Below are 23,019 nucleotides of genomic sequence, written 5' to 3' on the forward strand. Positions count from 1 at the left end.
CATGGTAGATGAACTATTTGAATCTCTCTTACAATTTTTTGATAAGTGTTAATTGTCTTGGCAACTTTTCAATGACGAACCACCATCACCAATACCGTCCATAAGTCACAGCCACGCCATCTACCATGAAGGAGACGATGAAGTGTTAATTGTCTTGGAAACTTTTCAATGATGAACCCATTAAACTTTTCAACGATGAACCGCCATCACCAGAGCTATTAGATTCATCATTGAAAAGTTTCCAAGACAATTAACACTTGTCAAAAAATTGTAAGAGAGATTACTTCACAATGCCACTCAAATTGTTGGATGAAAGGTCAAGTTCTGTAAGGTGTATTAAGATCAAACAAGGAATTTGGAATTTGACCATGAATCTTGTTATTCCCCAAAAGAAATATCTCCAATGAACCTACAACCTGATGGAACTCCTCAATTGGACCTGTGAGTTTGTTGTTGCTAAGGTCTAATGACACCAAAGATGGTAAAGTAAACAATCAAGATGGTACTCTGCCAAAGTTATCAGACATGTAGAGATCAGAAAGAAGTGAAAGGCCACTTGACAAGGAATATGGCCTTCAATTTGATTGCTGAAGAAGTCTAAAAAAAGAAAGTTGATTGAGGTTGAATGCTGAAGATGGCAACTGACCACTGAAATTATTGAATGAAAGATCTAGACAAGTTCATTTGCTGTGGTTACCAAAAACACCCGGAATTTACTTTGAAAAATTGTTGTGACTGACATCTAAACTTGTGAGCTCACTAAGTTTAGTGAGGCTTAAATTTGGCCAATGAAATTATTGCCTGACAAGTCCAAGTAAGTGAGTTTCGTGCAGCTCCAATTTGACTTCGGTAAATTACCTGTGAGATACTCATTGCGGGATAAAATTAGTCGCTGGAGGAATGGACGGTGGAAAACATCTTCTGGGAACTGCCTTGCATAGAAGTGTTAGAGATCAAGAGATATGAGAGTAGAAGACATATTTGCAAAGGAGTCGGCTGCAACTGAAGACATATTGACACCAGAAAGATGAAGATAACTTAATTTTGTTTGATTCTGCAAGTGTTTACCAAAAACCTGTTGGCTTAGTTCTGGAAACTGAAGGGAATCACTACCAAAAGATCAAGATTACTGGAAAGATCAATGGAAACAAGTTCAGATAGGTGAAAGATTTCAGTTGGAAATAGGCCAGAGAAGCTGGAGTAGGAAAGGTTAAGATGTTTTTGTTGAAGCATTGATAATTTGCTGGAAAATTNTATTGCTGCAAAATTATAACACTGTCAGAAATCACCCTTCAGAAAATGTTAAACAATATGATAATGAGTGTAGTTGACATAATCACATTATATTAACTCTTCTATAGAATGTCGAAAATTCTGTAACTTATAAAGTAACTTTACAAGCAAGTACCACTTGATGCAAGATCTAGAACATCTAAAATTCTCGTGGAAAAACTAAAACAAAACAAAAGACAATACAAAAAACCTGAGGTAATACTAAAGATTATATAGGAGATTTGATGTGAAGCCATAATTTGGTGTAACTTAGAAGAGTAGCCGTGGACACGGATTACCTGATACCAAATGCTGCTGGCAATCACAGGGATAAAAACAAGAAACACCTGCCAAGCAACCTGAGACATCACAATAATGATTCCTAGAAGCTGGATAATCGAGAATGCAAGAGACCCAACTAGAGATGGAATTTTCAAATCAACAGCACTTTGATCGGTAGAAGCCTATACAAGCAAAAGCATACAAATTATATTTGGTATAATATTGGAATTAACAACATTCAGTAAGAGAACGCAGAAAAATGTTCCTCTATTAACAACAGAGAAGAGAACTTGAATAGCAAATATTCCCATGTTAAGTCACCTGATGTCACAAAGATAGATATATATCAACTTACTCTGTTTAGTATTCGTCCACTCGGGGTCGCATCAAAGACGGACATGGGGGCACGGAAGATACACAGATGCATTTTATTAAAGAGAATACTGGCAGTTTTGTATCCCGCCATTGCAAGAAGTGTGGCTCTACAAAGTATGCAAAAGGAACTCCCAATAGCCAAAGCTACATAGACAGTAATTAGTGTAAAGCCCCCAACAGGTTGTTTTGCATCCTCAGACACAGGAGTTGTCAAAGCCATCCAATAATTGCTGCCTATTTGAAGGGCCTGAAAGAAAATCTGTGCCAACAATATAAATGGTACAAGGGCTCCTCCATATGCTGTGGTGATGTACTTCCAGTACACCCAAAGCCCAACTCTACCTTTCTCTTCTTCTTGCACAAGCTTCCCTTTTGCCTCTGCTACTTCCTCTGCTTTATCATTCTGAATATCTTTATGTTCTTCTTTATTAACAACACCATTACTACTTTTGCCACAATTTTCTTTGCTAATATTTACATTTTCTGAAACTGGCCCACCATCGATGGACTCCAAAGCTGACAAAGCTTGCTTATGTGCACCCATAAGCTCCACAGCATATGGAGGAGCCCTTTCAGAATGTCACTGTACTTTCCAGATTGTGTAATCTTTCCATCTTTCATTACCTAACACAGCAAGGGATAAATAGAGTTAATGAGTTATGAATTTGAAGCAATGCACCCAATCAAAAAACAAAAAGCCAAAGGAGAAATTAAAATTTCTCACCAAGATAAGATCAGCAGCATTTAAGAACTGCAGTTGATGAGTAACATAAATCACTGTTTTTGAACTCAGAGCACCCAGCAAAACTTCCTGCCACATAAAAATAAGTAGTAGTTAAGTATTTCCTTAAAAGAAGAAAGAATACCACAGTCCATCACAAGTACAGATCCCCATTAGTCGAGAAATATTTACGCATAAATTAGTTGAATAAAAAATAAATTCCACAAGAAGTGAAGGCATTTATGATAGGAACAGATATAACCTTGAAGAGGTGGGATCCTGTATATGCATCCATAGCACTAAAAGGATCATCAAACAGATAGATATCAGCATCATGGTACAGAGCACGCGCAATCTGTATTCTTTGCTTCTGTCCTCCACTCAAATTGATTCCCCTCTCACCTATAACTGTCTGATCACCAAAAGGAAGGATTTCTAAGTCCTTCTTAAGGCAACATGCTTCAAGAACTCTGTCATACCTTTTTCTGTCCATCTCCTTACCAAACAAGATGTTGTCTTCAATCTTGCCACTCTGTATCCATGGTGACTGAGCAACATAAGCCTTTGTACCACACAGCTTAAGATTACCAGATACCTTGGGTACTTCTCCCAAGATACAGGAAAGTAAGCTAGATTTACGCAAGCCAACAGTACCACAAACTGCAACTCGCATGCCATGGAACACTTTCAAGTTGATGTCTCTTAGCGTTTGATTTGGGGAAGAAACATCCCAGGAGAAGTTCGCATCAGCTATATCAATTGCTTTATCAGAACTACCAATTGGCTGCTTCTCCATAACATCGGCCTTCAAGTCTTCAAGACTTAGGAAAGATGCAATTCTATCAAGCGAAACTTTAGTCTGAATTATGGTTGAAATTGTGTCAGGAAGATTTTGGATAGGCTGCTGAAGAATCCTTAACGTTGCAAGTGCAGATAATATCTTGCCTGACTCAAGTGGAACTCCTAAAAACATACAAGCACCAAATGTGGCCACAGACACGAAAGGAGGGGCACCCCAGAAGACAAAACTGGTCATGGCAGAGGTGTAAAGATATTTTTTCAACCATCCTGCCTCATTCATTCTAAGTTCCAACTATTTTTGACAAAAACTTCATCTCCCATCCCTGAAGTTTAAGAATTCTCATGTTCCTTAGAATCTCAGAAGTTGCCTTCATCCTTATATCTTTTGATTCCATCAACTTTACTTGGAACCTGTTTTGCAATCTGCCCAAAGGAAAATTTGGTACCATAGCAATTATTATTGCCAAAAAAGTTGCAATCGATGCAAGCCCAAGATTTCTATACAATATAAACAAGGCCAAACCCAGTTGCAGAGGTACAATCCATGGATCTGTTAGTTTTGCATGAAAACGAAAGAGAAAAAACAGAAAACGAAAGAGAAACTCAGGACTGCAATAATGCTCTGTTTTTGATTCAAAAAACAGGGGTAAAATATATACACGCCAACGTTACTGTTTCAACTAATAACATTTCAAAATTCAAATTTTAAACTTACTCCACCTACTAATACACGTACAAGCAAGTGAGAAACTACACTTAACCAAACCTAATACAGCTAAACATGTCATTGAATCAACCAACACAGTGACCAAAATAAAAACTGCTTCTGCATGAATTACGGGAGATCAACAGCGTTAAACTTCGTTCAAAAAATCTACCACCTTTCTGCATTTCCAGCATGATATCACCCTTCAACACTCCTCCTTGATATCATTGCTGGAAACACCAAGTCTGAACTGAAGATATTCAAACTTGGCTTGGGACAACGACTTAGTCAGAATATCAGTGACCTGTTCTTCTCCCCGGCAGTGTATCAACTCAACTTCATGATCTTGCATAGCTTCCCTTACTGCATGGTACTTTATCTTGATATGCTTTGTACGACCATGATTAACTGGATTTTTGGCCATAGAAACTGTAGACAGATTGTCACAGAAAATTACAGTAGGCTGTCTTTGAGTTTGGTTAAGATCATTCAAAATCTTCCTGAGCCAAATGGCTTGGTTCACGGCAGCAGTAGAAATGTATTCTGCTTCTGCTGTTGATTGAGCTACCATTGCTTGCCTTTTGGACAGCCAACACACTGCAACAGAATTTAAGAAAAATACATAGCCGAATGTACTCTTCATGTCATCTATTGATCCAACCCAGTCACTGTCCGAATATCCCACAAGCTGAAAACTTTCAGATTTCCTGAACCACACACCAAGTCCAGGATTACCTTTAATATATCTGAGCACCCTCTTAGCTGCCCTGAAATGATTTTCACTTGGATTAGTCATAAACCTGGAGAGGAGACTTGTAACATACATTAAGTCAAGCCTGGTTGCTATTAGATACAGCAAACAGCCTATTAAGCTTCTGTATAAACTCTCATCCACCTTGACAGCCCCGTCCTCTTTGCTCAATTTCTGAGTAGCAACCAGAGGTGTATTGACTGGCTTGCATTTATCCATGCCAAACCGTTTAAGAACCTCCACAGCATACCTCCTCTGATTGACAAATATCCCACTTGTAGTTTGATTAATTTCTACACCTAGGAAGTAAGACATTATACCGAGATCTGTCATTTCAAATTCACAATTCATTGCTTCCTTAAATTCATCCACTTTACTTGGACTACTGCCGGTGATGAGAAGATCATCAACATACAATGAAACAATGATCAGTTCACCCTCCACATTTCTTACATATAATGTATTGGGACTTCTCAAGTAACCCAAGCTACTCAAGTATTCATTGATCCTGCTGTACTAGGCTCTAAGAGCCTGTTTTAGGCCATACAAGGCCTTCCTCAAAAGATACACTTTATTCTCCTAGCCTTGAACCTGGTACCCATCCGGTTGCTCAACATAAATCTCTTCATTGAGCCATCCATTTAAAAACGCAGACTTGACATCCAGTTGGAATATTTTCCAACCGAATTGAGCCGTAAGAGCAAGTAACAGCCTAGTCGTGTCAAGCCTTGCCACCGGTGCAAATGTATCATGAAAATCAATTCCATGTCTTTGAGCAAATCCCTTTACAACCAACCTTACTTTGTGCTTATGTACAGAACCATCAAGATTATGTTTCTTCTTGAAGATCCACTTGACTTGAATCACATTTCTATCCCTTGGTCTGTCCACAAGCTTCCAGATTTGATTTTTTTTTTCTATCATTGCAAACTCCTCCTGCATAGCAACTCTCCAAGCTTAAGACTTTGCTGCTTCAGTGAAGTTAGTTGGTTCAAGTGTGGCCAAATTACACCTCTCATAAACCTCAGCCAGTGAACGAGTACCTCTAATCGAGAGCTTTTCTTCAATTTCACTTGCATCTTCTTCAGCAGCTTCATCACTAACCACATCAATCTGCCGTGGACTTTCTTCTTTATTAACTTTGTTCTCTTCCCAATTCCAAACACCTTTCTCATCAACCCTTATATCTCTAGTGACATTTATCCTTTTGGTTTCTGGATTATACACTCTACAAGCCTTGGAATTATTACTATATCTAATGAAAATGCCTATAGTTGCTTTGTCATCTAGCTTCTTCCTCTTGGTTGTTGGAACCAATACATAACAGGTGCTGCCAAAGACCCTTAAATGATCCACAGCAGGTTTGATCCCATACCAAGCTTCATAAGGAGTTTGGTTGATCAAGGCTTTTGTGGGAAGCCTATTTAGTAAATAAACCGCAGTGTTTACAGCTTCTGCCCAAAAACTTTTCGACAGTTTTTTCTTAGCCAACATGCATCTTCCCATCTCCACAACGGTTCTATTCTTTCTCTCACTTACTCCATTCTGTTGTGGAGTATAAGGACTACTAAATTGATGCTTGATTCCTGCCTCTAAGCAGATTGTTTCAAACTCTTTTGATGTGTACTCACTCCCATTGTCACTCCTCACCATTTTGATACTCAAACCAGTTTGGTTTTCAACCAACTGCTTAAACCTTCCAAAAACTCCAGCTACTTCGTTTTTTTGCTTCAAGAAATACACTCAACACATTCTAGTTTTATCATCAATGAACAATACAAAATAACAACTCCCATTCAAGGAAGGTGTTTGCATAGGGCCACATACATTTGTGTGAATGAGTTGGAGTTTTTCTGAAGCTCTCCAAGCTTGGTTCATGGGAAAGGATGGTCTGCTCAGCTTGCCAAGATGACATGCATGACACATGGTGTTTACTTCATCAATTTCGGGCAGGTTCAGAACCATCTGTTTGGTCTGAGCTTGCTTGAGACCATAATAGTGATAATGGCCAAAACGCTTGTGCCATATTTCAGATTCATCTAGCTTAGCACTATGAGCTCTGAATTCTGAATTTTTCCAATCAATGGGAAAATTCTTTCCTATCATTCTAACTCTCATGAGTTCACTACTCTCACTATCTAATATCTTACAAGATTGATCCTGAAAATATAGGACATATTTTCTCTCTAACATTTGTCCTACACTAAGTAAACTTTGATTTAATTCAGGAACATGAAGCACATTAGAAATCAGCTTAGTACCTGATTGAGTTTGCACAGCCACATCACCTCTCCCTTTAACATCCACAAATTCTCCATTCCCTATCTTGACTTTGGATTGAAATGCCATGTCTATGCTGTTGAATCTTTGCAAGTTTGGAGTCATATGACTTGTGCATCCACTATCAATCAACCAGGTTTCATTGCATGATGAGATAGACCCGCAGGATGCCACAAATAATTGCTCAGCTTCCTGCCCTTGCTGCAAATCTTCAACCATCTGAGCTTGCTGCTGAGAGGATTCCCCTTTATTTTTACAAACTCTCTCTATATGGCCGAATTGTTTGCAGGCTCTACACTGAATTCCTGGTATGAACCAACACTGTTTTTCTGAGTGTCCCTTCTTCTTGCAGTGGGAACACGGTGGATACTCTTTTACCCCACCATGTTTGTTCCACTGACCATTAGCTTTCTCTTTCCCCTTCTTATCTCCTGCATTTCTCTTATTTCCAGCCTGCACAAACTTCCCTTTATGTGTTGCAACCATAGCACCTTCATCTGAGTCTTCCAGCCTTAAAAGCCTCCTTTGTTCTTGAGCTTGTAAAGAATGGACCAGCTCAATTAGAGTTATTTGAGTCAGGTCTTTAGAATCCTCAAAAGAGGAGATTTTAGCCTCAAACCTTTCAGGTAGGCTTACTAACACTTTCTCCACAATTCTTCTATCTGTCAATTCCACCCAAAGCAATCTAATTTTATTAACCACACTCATTAATCTATCAACGTACTCCCTTACCTTATCAATTTCTTGCATTTTTAGCAACTCAAATTCTCTTCTCAGGTTCAACACCTGCATGCCCCTTGTTGTATCACTACCCGTATACTCTTCTCTCAACTTATCCCATGCTTCCTTTGGTGTTTCATATGCCATGATCCTTGTGAATACAAGGTCAGTCACTGCTGCATGAATATGAGAGAGAGCTCTCAGTGCTTTGGCAGCCTCTTCTTCATGCATCCTGATTTGGTTCAGGGTGGGATTTTGTCCCAAGGGAGGCAGTTGACGGTTCTCTTCCACGTATTGCCACAGACCCTGTCCACGAAGGAATGCTTTCATCTTGACTGCCCACATGTGGTATTGATCGCCATTAAAGACTGGAGGTGTGAGAGAGACTGGAGGTTGTGCCATTAAAACTGAATATTTTGAGTTTTAACAAAAAGAGTAACGAAAACCGGGGTTGAAAGTGCGAAGAAAGAGGATTAATTATCAGGCTCTCTAAGATCACTTAAAGCTCTGATACCAATTGTTAGTTTTGCATGAAAACGAAAGAGAAAAAACAGAAAACGAAAGAGAAACTCAGGACTGCAATAATGCTCTATTTTTGATTCAAAAAACAGGGGTAAAATATATACACGCCAACGTTCCTGTTTCAACTAATAACATTTCAAAATTCAAATTTTAAACTTACTCCACCTACTAATACACGTACAAGCAAGTGAGAAACTACACTTAACCAAACCTAATACAGCTAAACATGTCATTGAATCAACCAACGTAGTGACCAAAATAAAAACTGCTTCTGCATGAATTACGGGAGATCAACAGGCGTTAAACTTCGTTCAAAAAATCTGCCACCTTTCTGCATTTCCAGCATGATATCACCCTTCAACAGGATCATGCATGGATAAGCTGAAATCACCTACTCTCTCAGCATCAGCTGTCATGAAATTTATTATTTCCCCACTAGTGTGCTCCTGCTTCGCCATACAAGATAGTGTCAAACCCTTATTGTACACCATCGTGACAAGAACTGCTCGGATCCTAATTCCAACCTGCTGCAACTGAAAGAAATAATGTACCTCGGAGAAGTTCTCCACAAGTTTTGCAACAAAAAAAAAAAAAAGAAACCAAAGCATACCCCTCATTTTTAAATTCCCGCCTCCCAGTGAGGATTGCACAAAAGTGCCAATGAGATATGGGCCAACAAGGACAAGGAAACCTGTTAACAGAATTTCCTTCCATGCTGATAAGATCAATGCCTTCACCAGTTTTAGTGTAGTAACTCAACTCCCCACACCCCCATCTGCTTCAAGCTTACTTCTAAAAATTGGAAAAGCCTCAACTACACTATCATGCCTATCCAACTGAGGCACATCCTCAAGGTCTAATGTTTTCTTATAGCCGACAGTAATCAAGGAACCCATCCAAGAGAAAGTAAAGGGGTCACATTATCAGCCCCTCTGGACTTGATTCTTGACCCTACATCAGCACTTACATTTGAATTACCATTTAAAAGAGATTCTTGAAGGACGGTACCTTCACCCTCACTTTTCTTAAAAAACCCCACATAACAGAAAACCAACCCACTTATAACAGAAACAACATCAGATACTAAATACTGAATGGGTAAAGACACATGGTTTCTGTAAAGAACAATGTCAATAACAAGAGATTGCCATGTAAGAACCCCACCAAACTCTCAATAAAAATGCGAACTTTTGTCCACCTGAATCAAAAAACTGGGTATGTAAATATGCACAAATTGCACCCCAACCAAGCGCTTTCACCAGTAAATCCAAAAGGGTCATCACTTTATCATCAGACCAACCATTTCTTTGCCAATAGAAATAACTCAACAAACAAAACACAAGATTAAGCACCGAAACGCTTAAACAACCCACCAAAGTTTTCTTATAACACAAAACCCCTCTTTTCTTAAACCTCTCCTTTGACTCTTCAGTTCTATGACTAATACTCTCTCTCAGTTTCTTCCAAACCCACGAGAATAACAAAACTAGTAACAGAACTGAGTGTAATGAAGCAGAAAACCCCCGTGAGAAAATGGGTTTGAGAAGAAACTCAGTACCTGAATACATTATTGAATATAAGTGTGGAAAGAAAGTCAACGAAAAATGCCCTGTTGAATCAAAAAGCTCCATTTCTCAAGTTCGAAGACCTTCGATTTTTATTTATAGATATAAATATATAATGTATTAACTGAGTGACAAAAGGTGGGTTGTTGGAAGAGGGTTAACTTGTCGACCAAGACAAAGTTGACACACACAGAGAGACAGCTAAGCACCAAAGCTGAAGTGAGACAAAATTTGGCGCCTTTCAAGGTAAGCGAAAGGGAGAAGGGAGAGAGAAGTTGACCCACGTGTCAAACTCTTGGACAACATCATGGTTTCACCATGGTCTTAAACAAACCATTATGAATGCTCTACCTATCTGTCTTTGTTTTATTATTTTTGATAGGATTTTAAGGATAGTATTAGATAATTGAATATGAGAGTATTATAAGATAAAATTTAAAAACTTAAAAAAGACCCTATAAATTTGCTAATTTAATAAATATCTCAATATATAAAAATATTATAAAATGACAAAAAGACCCCACCACCCGCAGTGTTAGATTCCGGCCACCACCGTTAGAATCTGGTCAAAAAATTGTGTAATGATATATACCAGCCGGATCTGGCCTGCATGGCATTGCTATGGTCTTTTCCGACCAGATCCACCATGGATCTGGCCGGAAAAGGCCAGATCTATGGCCATATGTGGCCGTCACGGCCGAAAAAGGCCAACGACGGCCATTTCTTTGGCCGTAACTGACGGCCAAAGATATGGCTGTATTGTCGATCAACGATGGCCAAATAACTGATGGCTAGATCTGGCCTTTTCCGGCCAGACCCACTATGAATCTGGCTAGAAAAGGCCATATCGGTGAATTATCAGCAAGTTTCGGTCGATAATTCACCGTTATGGCAGATTCCGGCTACCACCGATGGTGGTTGCCGGAATCTGACAAGTATGGGTCGCTGAGGGTGTTTTTGTTAGTTTTTAAACTTTTTAGAGGGTATTTAATGAAAAAATAATTAAAAAAATATGGTAATATTTCTAGAATATTGTGCCAAATATTATTTGGAGAATAAAATTGGGAATATGGGCAGAAATAATAAGTCAAACGCACCCTATTATTTTACAAGCTAAGGATTACCACTTTATCCTTTAGCTAATATTTAAATTATCATATTATAATGCAGGAAACCTCATCACACTTTAACTTTCTTTTTCTTCAACTTCTTTGCTAATAATATTCAAATTTATGTGCCTTAATTAGTTTCGAAAAATTTAGAAATCACATAAGAGGAGGCAGACCTTTGGAATCTAGCTTCCCTTCCTTCATTCTTACTTCATCTCCAAGTTGGCGTTTATCCAATGCCTAAAACAATTTAAATAAATGTTAGCAAATCATTTTCAAGAACAAAGTCTGAAATTCCTGAATGTCAGATTTAGTAGGAAAGGTAACAAAGAAAAACTTCATACTACAATCAAATTAAATCAACCTACCTCCCATATTAAGTTATGTTGTAACTTCACACTGATTAAATTTATGAGTCCACTTATATGAGAAGGAAATGAACCAGTTAGTAGATTCCCAGACAAATCTGGATAAAAAAGTTGTGTTAAATTGACAAAAATTTATGGAATTTCACCAGAAAATTTGTTGTCTGAAAGATCTAACCTTCTAAGCTGCTTAAGATTGGAAAGTGATGACGAAATATGACCATTGAGATTGTTATTTGAGAAGCTAAACATAGTAAGTTGGGTAACTTTACCAAGCACTTAAGGAATTGCGTCATTTTTAGCTACGATAAGCTACAAAATATTGCATTTGTAGCTTTTAGCTACAATGAACACCATGATTAGAAATACGTAATGTTGTAGTGACTGATTTGATAACGACAAATGGTTTTTGTAAAGAACAGTATCAATAACAAGAGATTAACATGTAAGAGCCCCACCAAACCCTCAAAAAAAAAATGGGAACTTTTGTCCTAAATAAAAAAACTGGGTATGCAAATAAACACAAATTGCACCCCAACCAAGCGTTTTCACCACTAAATCCAAAAGGGTCACCACTTTATCATCCGACCAACCATTTCTATTCCAATAGAAGTAACTCAACAAACACAAGATTAAGAACTGAAAGACTTAAACTGTAAAACCCCATTCCTGATTTTAGTTAGATCATGAATTGTATTTAAGTTAATTAATTCTTTTTTTTTNAATGAGGTGCTCGTGGAATGGGTCCTGTGAGTCAGTTTTTGAGACAAGTCAAGCACTCCTAAGAAAATCTAAGGGTGTGTTTGGTTCAGTATTTATATCCATATTCCCAATATTATTCCTCAAATATTGTTTGGCACATTATTCCAGAAATATTACTATATTTTTTAATTACTTTTAGACCCCTTAAGCTTATTAATTTCATTAAATATCCCCAGAAAAAAGTTTAAAAATTAACAAAAACATCTCCGTCAACCCATACTTGCTACATTCCGACAACCATCGTCGGTGGTAGCCGGAGTTTGGCCAACGACCTACCTGCCGACCAGAAATGGCCAACAGTTCACCGATCCCAAAGAAATGGTCATCGTTGACCGAAAACGACGGTCAAAGATGGACTTCTTTTGACATTTTCTGACCGTCGACGACAACATTTGGCCGTAAATCTGGCCTTTTCCAGTCAGATCCGTGGTGGATCTAGCCGAAAAAAGCCATAGCGACGTGTTATGTCTGTGTCGTAACGAAAATTTTCGGCTAGATTTCAACGATGCTGGCCGAAATCTGGCACTGCAAGTGGTGGAGGTGCTTTTTTTATTTTATATATTAGGTGTTTAATTAAATTAGCAAACTTAAAGGTTTTTTCATAAATTTTTAAATTTTACCTCGTAATACTCCCCTATCCAACTACCCAATATTATTCCCAAAATCCTATCCAAAATAATGAATCAAATGCACCCTAATTTTTTCAACAACCACGGAATTTTTCTGACAAGCTTGTTTGAAGAAAGGTCTAAGGATTCAAGAGCATTCAAATTTCCAAGTGATGATAGGATCCAATTTCTTTTGGAATATCTCCATAAAAGTTATTATTTGAAAAATCAATGGCAGTGAAAGCAGTGACAATTTTCACTAGGGCAAACTCATACCCTTTCCTCGTCACTGTAATGGAATCATGATAATACTCTACGTGAGTGTGTGTATATACCCCCATAGTTCCACCATACTCATTTAGAACAACAGTCATGTGAACCTTCCTAACATGTAACTCTCTGAGACGATTCCAAACTGACATTTAATCTGCAAAATCAATAACAAAACCCTATTTAATTGAGACAAATAATATAAACAACAGATTCACAGAAAAATAAATAATACAATAAATTTCTTTTAAAAAAAAACACAGCAACAACTTAAAATTGGCTCTAAGGATTACCAGGGACGAAGTATGCAGGTTTGTGGGCCATGTCTCCCACTGTAGTACTTTCTTTGAGACCCCCCTTCAAAATAGAAAGATCATAATTCTGCACACTATGAGATTGTTGCATAAAATCAATAAAAAAGGTGGTATTGGCCTTAGAGAGGGAGGAAGAGGAATAGAAATTCCCTGACCTTCTGAACATAATCCAGCAGATCCATTGCATAAGCAATGCCCACTATATTGTCAACACGTTGCTCAATCACAGGCACCCTAAATACACATCCTCAAACTTCTTAACTTTTTGAATATGCACTCGGCTGAAGCAAAAGTACCAATACTTAATTTACCTTGAATATTGTTGAGTCACCCACATGCTGTGGAAAGCAACAAGCGGACTCGCATCAATTGTAACTACATCAACAAGAGGTGTCATCACCTCTCTAACATGTGTATCCTTTATCTCTAACACATTTTCATCATATCCTGCAAAAAAAAAAATTCTTAATAAAACAGCATTTGAACCATAAAACAAACAAAAAAAAATTCTTGAAAGTTTTACATGGTTTCTTGAGGTAATAAGTAGTTAAAAACTTCACAAAGCAATGGTACTAGTATGTGTGTTGTAAATTCATTTTAATCAAATTCCGCTTTTGTTAGTTATCACGAAAATGTGAAATAATCAAAATGAGCCATATCATTGCGATCATCACATATAACTAGTCAGCAATCCATTCTGCCAAGAAAATATGAATGTGCCTTTACAGATTTCTTTGACTACTAGCGTTCAGAAACTAAACAAAATGACTTATGTTTAGCATCAAAACGTGAAAATATAAGAAACATCATTAATTTTATTACCTGTTCTTCCTCCTCTATTGCCCCANAAAATAAATAATACAATAAATTTCTTTTAAAAAAAAACACAGCAACAACTTAAAATTGGCTCTAAGGATTACCAGGGACGAAGTATGCAGGTTTGTGGGCCATGTCTCCCACTGTAGTACTTTCTTTGAGATCCCCCTTCAAAATAGAAAGATCATAATTCTGCACACTATGAGATTGTTGCATAAAATCAATAAAAAAGGTGGTACTGGCCTTAGAGAGGGAGGAAGAGGAATAGAAATTCCCTGACCTTCTGAACATAATCCAGCAGATCCACTGCATAAGCAATGCCCACTATATTGTCAACACGTTGCTCAATCACAGGCACACTAAACACACATCCTCAAACTTCTTAACTTTTTGAATATGCACTCGGCTGAAGCAAAAGTACCAATAATTAATTTACGTTGAATATTGATGAGTCACCCAGCAGCTGTGGAAAGCAACAAGCAGACTCGCATCAATTGTAACTACATCAACAAGAGGTGTCATCACCTCTCTAACATGTGTTATCTCTAACACATTTTCAATCATATCCTGCAAAAAAAAATTCTTAATAAAACAGCATTTGAACCATAAAACAAACAAAAACAAATTCTTGAAAGTTTTACATGATTTCTTGAGGTAATAAGTAGTTAAAAACTTCACAAAGTAATGGTACTAGTTTGTATGTTGTAAATTCATTTTAATAAAATTCCCCTTTTGTTAGTTATCAAGAAAATGTGAAAATATAAGAAACATCATTAATTTCATTACCTGTTCTTCCTCCTCTATTGCCCCACTCAACTCTGCTCCATGCAACATCAGCTTCAACTCAGCTTCAGTAACGTATGGCTCATTGACAAAGAAAACATCTAAGATACAGATAACGAATGGGGAAAACAATAGTTAATAGAAAATTATTTACGACAAACTAAGTAATGACTCTTTCAATTAATATGTCCTCACTAATAAGAATATTTGCCTCATATACTGGGGCATAGCCTGATCAATATTTATGTGGCAACATTCAAACAAATCCTAAATCCGTTTTAATAACATAATACAGTCAAATGAAATTCCTCTTGTGATTATTAGATGATTGAATATAACATCAAGGATTGGACTACTATTTTTATTACATATATAACTACCACTTAAACCTCTGCTTCGTTGCTAGTAACCTACTACCCATTCTAACCCTGACTTCCTTCTCCACATAGCCTTAAACATAATATATATGAATAACTTCATACAAATATAACTAGAATATGTAATAAAATAAAGTTGCTGCTGCTGCCACTGTGACTAATGCAGTGGCTCCAATATTTGTTTCATTAAAAAAAACACAGCATCAACTTGAAATTGGCTCTAAGGATTACCAGGGATGAAGTATGCAGCTTTGTGGGCCATGTCTACCACCGTAGTACTTTCTAGGAGATCCACCTTCAACATAGAAAGATCATAATTCTGCACATTATGAGATTGTCGCATAAAATCAATAAAAAACATGGTATTAACCTCAGAGAGGGAGGAACAGGAATAGAAATCCCCTGACCTTCTGAACATAATCCAGCAGATCCATTGCATAAGCAATTTACACTATATTGTCAACACGTTGCTCAAACACAGGCACCCTAAACACACATCCNATTGCATAAGCAATGCCCACTATATTGTCAGCACGTTGCTCAATCACAGGCACCCTAAATACACATCCTCAAACTTCTTAACTTTTTGAATATGCACTCGCTGAAGCAAAAGTACCAATAATTAATTTACCTTGAATATTGATGAGTCACCCACAAGATGTGGAAAGCAACAAGCGGACTCGCATCAATTGTAACTACATCAACAAGAGGTGTCATCACCTCTCTAAAATGTGTATCCTTTATCTCTAACACATTTTCAATCATATCCTGCAAAAATAAATTCTTAATAAAACAGCATTTGAACCATAAAACAAACAAAAACAAATTCTTGAAAGTTTTACTTGATTTCTTGAGGTAATAAGTAGTTAAAAACTTCACAAAGCAATAGTACTAGTTTGTATGTTGTAAATTCATTTTAATAAAATTCCCCTTTTGTTAGTTATCAAGAAAATGTGAAAATATAAGAAACATCCTTAATTTCATTACCTGTTCTTCCTTCTCTATTGCCCCACTGAACTCTGCTCCATGCAACATCAGCTTCAACTCATCTTCAGTAACATATGGTTCATTGACAAAGAAAACATCTAAGATACAAATAACGAATGGGGAAAACAATGGTTAATAGAAAATTATTTACGACAAACTAAATAATGACTCTTTCAATTAATATGTCCTCACTAATAAGAATATTTGCCTCATATACTGGGGCATAGCCTGATCAATATTTAAGTGGCAACATTCAAACAAAATCCTAAATCCATTTTAATAACATAATACAGTCAAATGAAATTCCTCTTGCGATTATTAGATGATTGAATAAAACATCAAGGATTGGACTACTATTTTTATTACATATATAACTACCACTTAAACCTTTGCTTCGTTGCTAGTAACCTACTGCCCCATTCTAACCCTGACTTCCTTCTCTACATAGCCTTAAACATAATATGAATAACTTCATACAAATATAACTTGATAAATAGAAAATTTATTATCAGAACCTTGTGTCCTCTTCTTTTGCTAGCCAAGAAATACTTTCTTGAATACAACTGAAAACCATTTGGCTCATTCAAATGATTTGTCTAAATTAACAACGTGATACAAAGACATGACAAGTTGATGGAAATCGCTAACAAATGAAGTATGATGTGGAAGATACAAAAAGATAAAATAAAATAAAATAAAAGAAAGCAATGATTATCTTTTCACCAAAAAAATCAAAGACCGTGATCAAACATACCTTCTTCCTTTCAAACCAAGAGCTTTTAGCATTCCCATTGATTAATGTAACAACTCTTCCCACAGGGTAAAGTACCAAGGAAAGCCATGCCATTGGCCTGACCTAGAAACATTGCAAAGTCAGATAGAGCACAGACAGTAACATCAGCGAAGCACGGAAAACCTACAGAACTACATTAAGCATGAGGTTGGGGAAGAAACAAGGGAAAGCCAACTCTATTAAGCATTAATAGAGACGCCCTTATTTAGATTGAAGAAAATGAAATATAAAATTTTTAGACTTACCACAAACCTAGTAACCTCTGTGGCATTACAAACAGCAACACTTTTTGGATTAATTTCAGCGAGAAGTAATACTGCCACCTAATATCATTCAGGAAATGGAAAACTTGTTAAAGTAATTGAAATAGGGTATAAACATCTTAGTGTGTATCTGCATGAGTTTTTAATCCATAGACAACATGAACTTTGTTTCAGTGAGGACAAATACTCAGTTTGATGGCAACCTATATCCTGTGCACCCATAACATCTTAGATGTCGACTATAAGCACTGCCTGTCATTTCAATATGAGTTCATAATATATATGCATGTCCTTAAAAGAGAGAGAAAGTTATACTTACAGTCATTACTCCTGCTGCTGCAAGGACCCCAGCCTCACCAAATAAAGCTGCTGCTGCCTCTGTGACTAACGCAGTGGCTCCAATATTTGCCACACTGAATACGTAACTAGAATCTATAAAAGAATTAATTTTCAAACTCAATATGAAAACAAAAGAATTAGTTATGCTTACATTAAGGGGGAGGGTAGAACGTTGTGCCAACGAAAATAGTCGTCAAAAACCGAGTAACATCACTGCAAAGCATATTAAAGACACCATTATCAGGCTCTTTTTCTGCGGATTCCCAAACCTGCATCAGAATTAAATTAATGACCATACCAACCATTATTTAAAAGCAGAACCATATCACTAGCAATAACATAAGTAATTCGATGTGCAATTGTTATGACTGTGCAGTCAGAAAAGTGTTGCTGTAGAGTTTGTTGAATCAGATTATCTGTAGCAGTGTCAACAGATGCAGTAGCTTCATCAAGCACCAGGACCTTACTTTTCTTTAGTAGCACACGTCCAAGACACACCAATTGCCTCTGACCCATACTCCAATTCTCTCCATTCTCGGTAACTGCAAAACCCACATTAGCATACACAATGAAACTTATGTGCCTTAATTAGTTTCAAAGAATTTACAATTCATACAATAGGAAGAAGAGGAGACAGACCTTTGGAATCTAGCTTCCATTCCTTCTTTCTAACTTCATCTCCAAGTTGGCACTTATCCAAAGCCTATACCCATTTAAATAAGTTTTACCAAACCAAATCTTTAATTGCAAAATCTGAAAACACTGAATGTCAGATATATGAGGAAAACCTGCCTACTATAATCAAATATAAAAGCAACCCAACTCCCAAACTTACTCATTTGTGTAATCTTTAAGAGGGTCCAGATTGCTTCGCACAGTTCCTTCAAACGTGGTTGGATCTTGAGGAATGATGCTCAGTCTTGACCGTAAATCATGCAGTCCAATTGATGAGATATCGATGCCATCTATCATAATCTGACCGGCTGCAGGCTCAACAATCTGGAAAACTGTTTGAATGGGTGTTGATTTACCACTTCCTGTTCTCCCTACAATGCCAGTTTTCATTCCTCCCAGAAAACTGCAAGTCAGACCTCGTAACACAAGTGGCAAGTGCGAGGCATAGCGGAGCTATGCCCGAACCATAACAATTCATCAAGAAAATATTACTAAAGAATGAGAGAATAGACGTATAAAACCAGTAGAATTACCTGTAGATCACGAATGTAAACTTCTCCATGTGACGGCCAACAACGGTAAGGCAGGCTTTCTTCTATCACAAGAGGTGGCTCACTAGGATTACAAGTGTATTGAAGTATTCTCTCAACTGAAATAATCTTGTTCTCTAGATTGCATAGATTATAGATGACATAAAATTGTAATGAGTTTAGAGTGAGTCCATAAGTCACAGCCACGCCTGCAATTGCTTTACAAAAGGAAAAGCAAAAAAGGTTTGTTATATGCTCCTTTAACAATTAATGTCTATACCATAACAGATAGCAAAAACATTTGTGAAACAATACCTGGATCAATAACACCCTTTGGAATAGAAGTCAGGAAAATCAAAGAAAACGCAAACGTTATAGAAGATACCATATTCAGGCGGAAGCATAGCCATTGGATTGCAGCAGCAGCCTGGAAATTGGGCCGAGAATATCCATCCATCAGTTTCATATTTGTGTCTCGGAACCTTGATTCTTGATCAAAGTTCCTGATGGTTGTTGACCCTGAAATTGTTTCAGTAAAATACTGTATCACTGGAGCTTTGCATACTCCTACTAATCGTGAAAGTTCTAGTGCCGAAGGTAAGTAATTGACACAACCCGTCCCGAATTTCCTCATCCCGTAGGATCCGGGCGCTCCCACAAGACTCGGATACCCGAGACGTGCCGTGTAGAAAAACTGCGAAACCTGTTTAAAGACATACTTTTCCTGAATAACATCATAGTATTTCCATTTCCAACATCTCAAAAAAAGACATGCATCATCTTTCGTTTTACAAAAGAAAAGAGTTAGGGAAACTTGTGGTATCAGGTTTTCCACTTATACTACACATTCCAAAATATGAAACAAAAGGAAATACATGAAGGAAAACATGAGTTCTTGAAACGAAAGTCCAAATTTTACAATGCGACATAAATATAAAACCCACATAAAAGATGCAACGCGTGGCACAACCCTGAGTAGAGACTCACTGCTCGGCACGATCTTCGGAAGGTCCTGATGGGGGGAAAAACATTTAAAAAAGGGGTGAGCTGAAATACTCAGTGAGTGGGGAAAAGGGGGAGTTTGCAAAATATTCGTCAAACAAAAGTTATGGCATGCAATGGTTCTTATAAAATACAGAAAACAACATGATTCCATGAACATTCTTTTATGGTGGCAGCTAATCATCCATGTATGCATGCATAACTCATTTCTAATTGTTCTAAGTATTATAATCTGATCAATTAAACTGACAACAATTTCTGAATCCTAGCTCATCACTAAATGCTGAAAATTCTTTTATGAGAACTTAAAGAATAGCTGTTAAATGCTATGCTCTAAAGACAATGTTTCTATAAATCATGCTACAACATCAACTGTTCATATAACTAATGCAAACTATCATCAGATACTGAAAACTGAAGCTATAACTGATATGAAAACTGTAGGCTGGGATCTGAAAACTTTAAACTGATATCCTGTTTCGAAACAGTAAATGATAAAGGTTCTCACCAAACTAGTACCCTGGGGAAAATCTCGATACCTGGTGGGCATCACACCACAGGCAGAGTGGGAAATACATTCAATACCGGCAAGATCTATCATCGCGCAGGCAGAGCCTGAGAAAACCATCTCAATACTGGGGGCAAACTCAACACCCAGGTAGAGCACTAAATATCTCAATACGCATGCGCAGAGCCTAAAGACCAAATATCTCAATACCTAGCGGAATCCTGCATCGCGTGGGCAGAGCCTGAAACTGGGGGAATGGGTACTTCGTAGGGTGGTTTTAGCACCACAACAACTCATTCATAATTCATGTACATGTAAGTCAAGAGTATATTATGTATGTGCTTTAAATCATACATATATGACAAATATTTAGAAATCGCATATAGGGGTGAAACTGCAATTTTTAAACATGTTTCAAAAATGACGGTATAACCCAGATTAAAAATTACTTCAACATCACATGACTTAGCATATAACCGATACAAATCATAAGCAACACGTTTAAAAGTCAAAACTATAACACGTTATAATGATAATTAAACCGAGAGCAATAATAATATAATAATTCATATAAGGATAAATCATGCCACATACGAGATTTCATGGAAAATAGGGGGTAAAATGCAAGTTTTAAAACCTATTCTCAAAACTAACAAATTCACCACATTATATATTACCAAGAAATCATATCGACATCACAAATCTCATCATATGCAGTTCAACCAATTTCCAAGCTCTAAATTGTAACATTTCCTTTAACATGAATATATCAATACAGGGTGAAAAATAAAATGTAAAAAAATGTTTTCAAAACTGACAGTTTAGCGTTTCAATTACTCAATTACCTTCTACCTTCCAAATAAAAAAAGATGTCACAAACATCAAACCTTTACGAAATTAGGAAGTTTATCAATATAATTATGAAACCCAGATTTTATGATCACCAAAAATAATAATTTAATCCTTACAAAACAAAGGGGTTATAGCAAAAATATATATACATATATAAAAGAAACATTAAACCCAAGGAATGTCATACAATCATAAATGAGATGTAACTTTTTTTTTTTTTTTTTTTTTTTGACTTTCAAAACTTACTATTTCAGACTTTCTAAACTATTACTCGTTAAACAAATAGCATGCAAACGTAGTGTTCATAACATATTTATCTTATTTAACAAAAACCCAGCAACTTACCAACACACTGCCACACTAATACACATCATTAAAACCAATTTAAAGCAATTCTTCTACAATAAAATATCCCAAATCCAACCGAAGCATGGGAGAACAAGCAACTCACACAAACTCCATATAATCCAAAAACTCATCAAACATTAACATGAGACATAAGTCTTAAGCTTTTAAGAAAGATTAATGACATGCACACAAGACCAGATCTGATGCAGTATCACCTTCTATGTGCAGCCGAACACATGCAAGCAAGGAGAGCCACAGTCAACAGTAAGTTGTATCAAACAGCATGAGATAATACATTCACTTAACAAGCAATCGAAAAAGTTTGATTTTTGGAAAAAGTTTTAGTTTTTGCCACTCACACTAAAAAAATTCAGCTCAACCCGAAATACCCAGCTGCCCCAAGCATCATCCTTCTCTTCACCTCACTTTCTCTCCCTCATTTATCTTTTTCTTCCCCTTTTTCTCTCCTCTTCCCTTCCTCCTCTCGGCCGAACGATCTCTCTCTTCCTTCTTTTCTCCCTTCTCTCTCTTCCTTTCTCTCTTTCTTTTCTTTCTCTCCACTTTCTTCTTCTTCATTTGGGCGAGCAGCCCAAATTTACATAAAACAATTTTTTTTTTCTCTATAACAGCCCCCAAATTCTCTTAATTCTAATATAACCCTGCCACATCATCTTTTCCTTACAAAAACGCCCAGATTTCGTGCCCTTGCTACATGCAAACCCAACAGTTTCTATTTCTTCGTTTTCACCCCTAAACAAACTTTAAAATTTGACAGAAAAGTCCCTCCTTATAAACAAAACCAAAGGGAATATATATATATATAATTAGAATGGGGTTTTACAGTAATATTGCTGCAAAATTATAACACTGTCAGAAATCACCCTTCGGAAAATGTTAAAACAGTATGATAATGAGTGGAGTTAACACAATCACATTATATTAACTCTTCTCTAGAACTTTGCAAATTCTGTAACTTAAAAAATAACTTTACAAGCAATTACCACTTGATACATGATCTAGAACATCTAATACTCTCGTGGAAAAACTAAAATAAAAGACAAACAAAAAACGTGAGGTAATACTAAAGATTATATAGGAGATTTGATGTGAAGCCATAATTTGGTGTAACTTAGAAGAGTAGCCGGGGACACAAGGATTACCTGATACCAAATGCTGCTGGCAATCACAGGGATAAAAACAAGAAAAACCTGCCATGCAACCTGGGACATCACAATAATGATTCCTAGAAGCTGGATAATCAAGAACGCAAGAGACCTAACCTGAGACGGAATTTTCAAATCAACAACACTTTGATCGGTAGAA

The 23,019-nt window shown here is 36.9% G+C and overlaps 1 pseudogene; it reads right to left on the reverse strand.

Annotated features, from left to right (window-relative positions):
* Nucleotides 1–317: 317 nt before the first annotated feature.
* LOC116143618 lies at nt 318–9,998 on the reverse strand (annotated as a pseudogene).
* Between the last annotated feature and the right edge of the window lie 13,021 nt (nt 9,999–23,019).

This window comes from Pistacia vera, unplaced genomic scaffold (assembly GCF_008641045.1).
Source record: "Pistacia vera cultivar Batoury unplaced genomic scaffold, PisVer_v2 Contig430, whole genome shotgun sequence".
Classification (NCBI taxonomy): domain Eukaryota; kingdom Viridiplantae; phylum Streptophyta; class Magnoliopsida; order Sapindales; family Anacardiaceae; genus Pistacia; species Pistacia vera.